The sequence below is a fragment of the Belonocnema kinseyi genome, chromosome 3, assembly GCF_010883055.1.
Source record: "Belonocnema kinseyi isolate 2016_QV_RU_SX_M_011 chromosome 3, B_treatae_v1, whole genome shotgun sequence".
In the NCBI taxonomy this organism is placed as follows: Eukaryota; Metazoa; Arthropoda; class Insecta; order Hymenoptera; family Cynipidae; genus Belonocnema; species Belonocnema kinseyi.
In genome coordinates this window covers 46,810,239-46,817,643 of record NC_046659.1, presented here as the reverse complement: position 1 = coordinate 46,817,643, position 7,405 = coordinate 46,810,239, and the positions used below count along the sequence as shown (strand labels likewise).

General features: G+C 31.7%; 1 protein-coding gene across 2 annotated transcripts in view; it reads right to left on the bottom strand.

Annotated features, from left to right (window-relative positions):
• Positions 1 to 7,153, bottom strand: part of LOC117170323 (apolipoprotein D-like) — a 173,212-nt gene extending 166,059 nt beyond the window's left edge. For both annotated transcript variants that reach the window (XM_033357033.1, XM_033357034.1), the window contains exon 1: positions 7,039 to 7,153. The gene's annotated coding sequence lies outside the window, so the exon portion shown is untranslated. The remainder of the gene's footprint in view (positions 1 to 7,038) is intronic.
• Between the last annotated feature and the right edge of the window lie 252 nt (positions 7,154 to 7,405).

Below are 7,405 nucleotides of genomic sequence, written 5' to 3'. Positions count from 1 at the left end.
GGTTGTCCTTTTGACAAATTTTTAATTATATATATATATAGAGCACACTATGGTGCTATTTAAATTTAAATTTCTGATTTTTTAATTCGCTTAGGATACATAGCGCTCCAAAAGCATAAATTAAGAGAAAAGGATATCTGCTGTAAAGCCGCCGACACGACGATTTATAATAAATAATATTCAGTTTTTTCATTTATTCATTTCTCTAATTTTATTAGTTAGCCACATAGGTTAACCTCTCCCATATAAGGCCATTAGGGTCGAAATGCGCATGGCAGATTGCATCCCCCGCTTTTAGTTTGATATCATCGCGAAAAATCGCTATTTGCCACAGTTTTATTATTTTTTCATCGTGAGGCACGATTATAAACTTACATTTTTTTAGTGCCTGACTGCTTGTAACTGTATCCACATTTGCACCCGACAATCACACATTTCACTATTTTTAATAACAAATTTTTGTTCAGTGGATGTTAAACTCTTGTACTTTCCCGTTATCATAAGTAAAAATAATTAAAAACGTCTTTTTTTAAACTAAAAGTATAAATATTTACATTGCACAGCCAGCGCCACCCTGGTCACGGTCAACATTTCCGACATTTACAACTCAGAGTGCCAGGGGAGTGACAATAAAGAAACCGATAGATGAAAAGGAAAGTAGCGTTGCGTTTGCAGTGTTGAGAGGCAACTGCTCTCTCTCTCCCTCCCTCCTCTCTCTCTCTCTCTAAGGTGCAACAATTGTCGCTCAAACTGACACCGTGCTTATAGATGGAAAGCAACAGCTACCCTACGTTAACGCGCTTCCTCAGGCTTGAAAATTAGCCCATGAGTTACTCTGACAAGTTTTTCTCCTACAATTCTGAATTGTATGATTTCATATTTCAACCACAGACTATAAGTGCCTAAATGCAGAACCTATCAGAGCGCTTTTTTTGAAAAATCGCCTGGTTCTTGTTTTATTGCAATTAATTGAAAATTGATACATTTTTTGCGCTTAGGAAGTAGTAAACCGCCAGCCATTCTTAATTTTTCTTAATGTAACGCTTATTACCGGGTTCCTGACTCTTTTACGAATCCAAGCATACCTCACAATTAATAATTGTTAACAATAGTTTTTCATTAACTAACCGTGAGAAGTCGAAATAAAGTTTAGACGTTGAAAATCCTCTTTTTCCATTTTCGTCTGATCGAAACATATGGTGGAGATAATTTCGAAATATACTTGATATCAAATACAAATTTGAATTGAAATTTCTCATTCTACTATAGAAAAAGTCGTTTTTAATATAAGAATCTTTTTCTTTATAATTAAATAATCGTTGCAATCCGTGAAATTATTCTTCGAAAGTAGGGTAACTTTGACCAAGTATGTTTTTAATATCAATATCAATTATTAAAATTTGTGCTAGCAGTGCTAGCCTAGTACAGATTGCTGGAGTCTCAGTACTGGGCATCTATACGCGGCCATTACTGGCTGGTAACGCTTCACAATGCTGCCTTGTATTGGTTCTGTACTGGCAAACCGCCGGCGGAACTTTCCGTACGTTTTTCGGAAAGGATCTAGCCTATTAATTATCTAAATTTTAGAAATAATCATCACAAGGAGTAATTTGTTGTAATTAACATTTTATTTGTGAAAAATTCCTGCGTTAGGCTGAAGAATTGTTTGAAATTTATAGAATTTATTTATACTAAAATTATGAACCATGGATTGTATACATAATAGGGTGGTTCGAAAAAGGTACCTCCAAAAGTTCCCTTAGTACATTTTAACAAATGAAATGTGCAGTTTCAAATTATCACATTTAATTCAATTGGACATAAATTGGCGTGCGTCAGGTGAACCAGCTGATTATCAGTTGAAACAGTAGTCGTAAAACAAAGATGACTTCAAAAAGAAACAATATATTTTACATAAGGATGATGTAAACAATAACATTAGTCACTTTTTATTCAATACATTAATTCGTGGGTTAATCACAATCCATTTCACGTCGATACCCATTTTTGAATTATCTTGAATCTTACAAATATTTTTAAAGACTTGTTTAAAATTTATAAATTTATAAAGACTCCGAGAACTTTGAAAGAGATTACAATAATGCAGTCGTAAAATATAATTTCAATATTTTATAATATTTTTAAATATTCCATTTCATTTTCAAATATGTGAACAATTTCAATGGATTTCCAAGGGTTTTAATCATTTTATGGAGTCAATCTCAATTTTAGCAAAGTCCAAATTTATTGACGCCGTAGCAGCCTACGAAATTTACAACTCACTCTGATTCCTTAGTTGCAGAATCCCTTCCCGGAGAAATAATTCTCAAAGAAAATTGTAAATATCTAAGCTTGCGGAAGCAAGGAACGCGATAAAAAGAAACTTGTCAAATATTACTTTTTGAAAGTGTTAAAATTTTTAAAGCAATATTTCAGTGTATTTCGAAACTATTTCCATAATATCCATCGATCAGGCGATAATTCATACGTAGCCTTTTCAAAATGTTAAACTTTATTTTCACTTCTTATGACTATTTTATATGAAACCATTGTTCACAATTATAAATTATGTGTTATGCTTAGATTGGATTGTTATGCTTTTCGAGACATGTCGTATAGGCGTAATTTCTCCGAAAGTATTGTGAAAAATATGACTTATATGGTATGCCTGGATTCGGGAAATAACGAACTATGTGTATGCGTTATCAAAAGTGAAATAATGTTTATTATATCAAAAATAGGCTTGTTCAAAGTTACCCTAATTTGGAAGAATCATTACATTCAATTTTTCATGCGAAAAGTGATTCCTAAAAGTATATATCATTCGAATCAAAATTTCAAGAAACGCCCAAATCCGTTAAGCGTCAGAGTAGTATTTTTAGCATATTTTTGGGAACTTTAAAATTTCGTTAATTTCATTGGTGCCAAAGAGAATATTCAGAAATGAATCCAAGAAGGTTTTCTTGAGAATGGTGCCAGATGTTAATTCCAGTTTGAACTTTCCGAGGTGAGGTAAAGGGTATGCAATGCATTGAGGACAAAGCGTGGAAGTGCCTAGCGCTCTATCTAGCATTTGGCTGCTAGGATCAGTACTTACTTGCCTTAAATTTAACCCAAAAATTCTTTTCGTTTATGCATATCTTTCAGCATTTATTTAAAAACAATAATTCTTTCATACATTCTTTTCATACATTCAAGTAAGGTACCCAGACGACGTGTCTCCAAAAGCCCATGTACACAGCCCTCTTAAAACATCGTAAATCTAGGATCGTGCCGAGAATTTAGATTGAGTGCCTGTCATGCCTCACTCATCTTTCCTATTGTTAGAGATTACAGTCGGTTGGAAGAAATTAGAAATGAGCAAATATTAAGGAATTTCATTTTAATACTGTGCATTCGGTTCATTACATAACGATAAGACGATAAAAAAAGAAAGAATAAAATCGGTTAATCCGTTCAATTTCTTGAATACACCTTTTTTCCTCTCTTCTCCGATTGTACGACAAAAAATACTGAGATAAAAAGATGCTGCGCCCAAAACTGGAAGCTGTTGAATGGGAAAAGTATGGAATCTACATTTATTTTATTTCCATTTTCTTATTCATTTCATTTATTCATTAAATAAATTAATTCATTCATTTACTCATTCATTTATTCATTGATTCATTTCATTATTTTAATTCCATGGTGGCAAGTTTAAATTGAAAACTCCGCAATCATAGAGAATCATAATTTTGCTATCTTATCTTATAAATGTGTTGTTTTGGTCAGAATGGATGAACTATTTTGCTTCAAGATTCACATCATTTGATTCAATTTCATTGCTTTTCATTCGAAAAATTAAAATATTATTAACAGAAAGCGGAGGAGCCTTCTTTTTCGAGTTGGGGACCTAGCCATAGAATTATAAAATTAAATGGCACAATGTGTACTGTTTATACTGTTTTAAAAATTTAATAAAAATTATAAATATATTTCCAATCGATTTACAAGATGGGGTATTTGCGAAATAAATCCATATTGATAAATTTTATTTTCACCCCCCCCCCCCCCCCCCCCCCCCCCCCCCCCGAGCGCCCCAAATATGAGCCAAAAATAAAAAAACTACATTTTTACGTTCATTATTGTTAATATTTAGCAAATGTCCGTCGTCTTTTTCATACAAATAATGAAAAGTGGACAATTTAAATATTTCCCATCACTTTTTAAACAATTTTCAATTGTTTACAGAAACGTAAATTATTTAAACAATAATTTAATCCCAAAAAATGGAACAAACAATCGTATTTTATGACTGAAATGGAATGGTTAGTCATTCTTTGGAGTAGCACATTTTTAAATTAAATTATTGTTTAAATAATTTACATTTCTGTAAACAATTGAAAATTGTTTTAAAAGTAATGGGTAATATTGAAATTGTCCACTAGTCATTATTTGTATGAAAAAGACGACGGATATTTGCTAAAAATTAAAAATAATGAACGTAAAAATGTAGTTTTTTTTATTTTTGGCTCATATTTGGGGCGTTGTGGGGGGGGGGGGTGAAAATAAAATTTATTAGTATGGATTTATTTCGCAAACACTCCATCTTGTAAATCGATTGGAAATGTATTTATAATTTTAATTAAACTTTAACATAGCATAAACAGTACACATTGTGCCATTTAATTTTATAATTCTATGGCTAGGTCCCCAACTCGAAAAAGAAGGCTCCTCCGCTTTCTGTTAATAATATTTTAATTTTTCGAATGAAAATCAATGAAATTGAACCAAATGATGTGAATCTTGAAGCAAAATAGTTCATCAATTCTGACCAAAACAACACATTTATTGTGACGCAAGCAGTTGTATTTGAAACAAATAAAGATTCAAAAAAAAAAAAAACATAGGAAAATTATGATTCTCTATGATTGCAGAGTTTTCAATATAAACTAGCCACCATGAAATTAAAATAATTAAATGAATGAATGAGTAAATGAATTGATGAATTAATTAATGATTAAATAAAATGAATAAGAAAATGGAAATAAAATAAATGTAGATTCCATACTCTTCCCATTCAACAGTTTCCAATTTTGGGCGCAGCATCTTTTTATTTCAGTATTTTGTGTCGTATAATCGGAGAAGAGAAAAGAAAGGTGTATCCAGAAATTGAACGGATCAACCGATTTTCTTCTTTCTTTTTTTAATCATCTTATCGTTATGTAATTAACCAAATGCACAGTAATAAAATGAAATTTCTTAATATTTCCTTATTTCTAATTTCTTTCAACCGACTCTAATCTCTAAAAATAGGAAAGTTGAGTGAGGCATGACAGGCACTCAATCTAAATTCTCGGCTCGATCCTAAGTTTACGATGTTTTCAGTATCGTCGAAAAAATGTCACTCTAGACCACCCGCTGTTCCGTAGCCAGCCAGAGGACCCACGAACTATGTTCGCCATGAGTACACTCATGGTGGCGGTTTGCTACTTCCCAGGCGCAAAAAATGCATCAATGTTTGATTAATTACAATAAAACAAGAACCAGGCCATTTTTGAAAAAAACGCGCTCTGAGAGCTTCTGCATTTAGGCATTTATAATTTGTGGTTGAAATATGAAATCATACATTTCAGAATTGTAGGAGAAAAACTTGTCAGAGCAATACATGGGCTAATTTTCAAGCCTGAGGAAGCGCCTTAAACGCAGCAGTTGCATCTATAGGGACAGCAAAAACACACCATTTTTTCTGTGTCATAATGTGTAGTGATACGTAATAATGTGTAATATTGCGTTATAAGGCGTTTTACGTATTACTCCGTGCAAGTTTTTGACGAGTGAATACCCCCTCGACCCAACACTAGTGTTAGAGCCTCTACATTGAACATTGGAAAGTAAGGAAGTTATAGTCATTTATCACACTTGAAAAATCTGTTTTTTACAATGAAACATTTTTATTTCCAAAATTCAAAGTAGATTCAATGATAGAAATGATTCATTTATTCCAGTCAAATCGACTGATCTATAAATATTAATACATTTTATTTAGGAATAAGGAAGTTATGGTCATTTATAATATTTTCTAAATGGGATTTTTTATAGTGAAACGTTTTTTATTAACATAGTAAAAAGTTTATGTAAGAACAAAGAAAAGCTTTTTGATTCGAGACACATTGATTGGCGCACTTTATTGTATTTTCATATGGTGTGCGAGGGACCCCGTGAGAGCGCCCCCTAATATTTTATTAATTAATTTTATATAATTAACAAAAATCATTAATGTTTCCTCTTTGCTATTTTTACTTCATATCTGAATTCTTTGTTTTTATGAGATAAGAACATTTAACATTTAAAAAAAAGTGGTATGTATAGGTAAGGAATATTTCTTCTATATTTTTTGTGCACTCCTTACAATAATTATATTATAGTATTTCTCAATTGACCATTGACGTAGAATATTTAACAATACGTTTTTTAATTGTCTTTATACATTTGTTTTTGGAAAGTCGTTTAGAACGAAGTTTGCGTCACTCTTTTAAATTGAAACAATTCACATTGATCTCAATGACCCCTCTAAAAAATAAGTTGGCGTCAAATAGCGTCGATAATAATGCTTATGAAGGGTAGCGTGAAGGGCACATAAATGACTTATTATTCTTAACACATTTCTGCGACGTGAATCACACATGGTTAATAGATTACTTGAAAAGTAGATTTTGTTCTTAAAACAAACAAAACTCCTCTCAAAATCCTACTGAAATTTTCCCGATTTCTTCGCCCGAAATATTTTAAATATCTATCATACCATATTCTATATTGTTATATTGTCAATAAAAATGGTTTCTATAGAAGGTAAACTCAATGAAACCCGAACAAATAAATGTGTAAATATTTAAATAATACTTCAATTAATTTAAGGAAAATAACTTTTTATATATAACATGACTTATCTCTTTCAATGAAAAATTCCTATGTTTGTATTCATTTATATTATTCCTCGCATCTCAGGAAATGAATCACAAGCAAGAATATACACTATAATGAGGACTATGTACTCACTTTGAAGAAATTCTTCTTAATTCACAATAATCTCGACTGGACTCTCGCTCGTACTGTCAACAGAACTTTCCACGGAGGAGGTTTTATTCAAGTCCCCCACCAAGAGGCAATTATAGAACTCGTACACTCACATGCAATATGCGTACAGGCCGTACAGTGCACACGTGTTTTTAATTTATATTACTATGAATACGCGAATTTTCCTCCGTCTAAAAATCCTCCAACACGAGAACAGAAAAATTGCAAATCCTATTCCTCTCAATCCACTTAGTGAAATTTAACGAAAGCATTGCTTTAACCTATTTTTTGTCATTAAATCGTTTTATAACTTGAATATTAGGAAAATGTTTAAATTTATATTTATTTA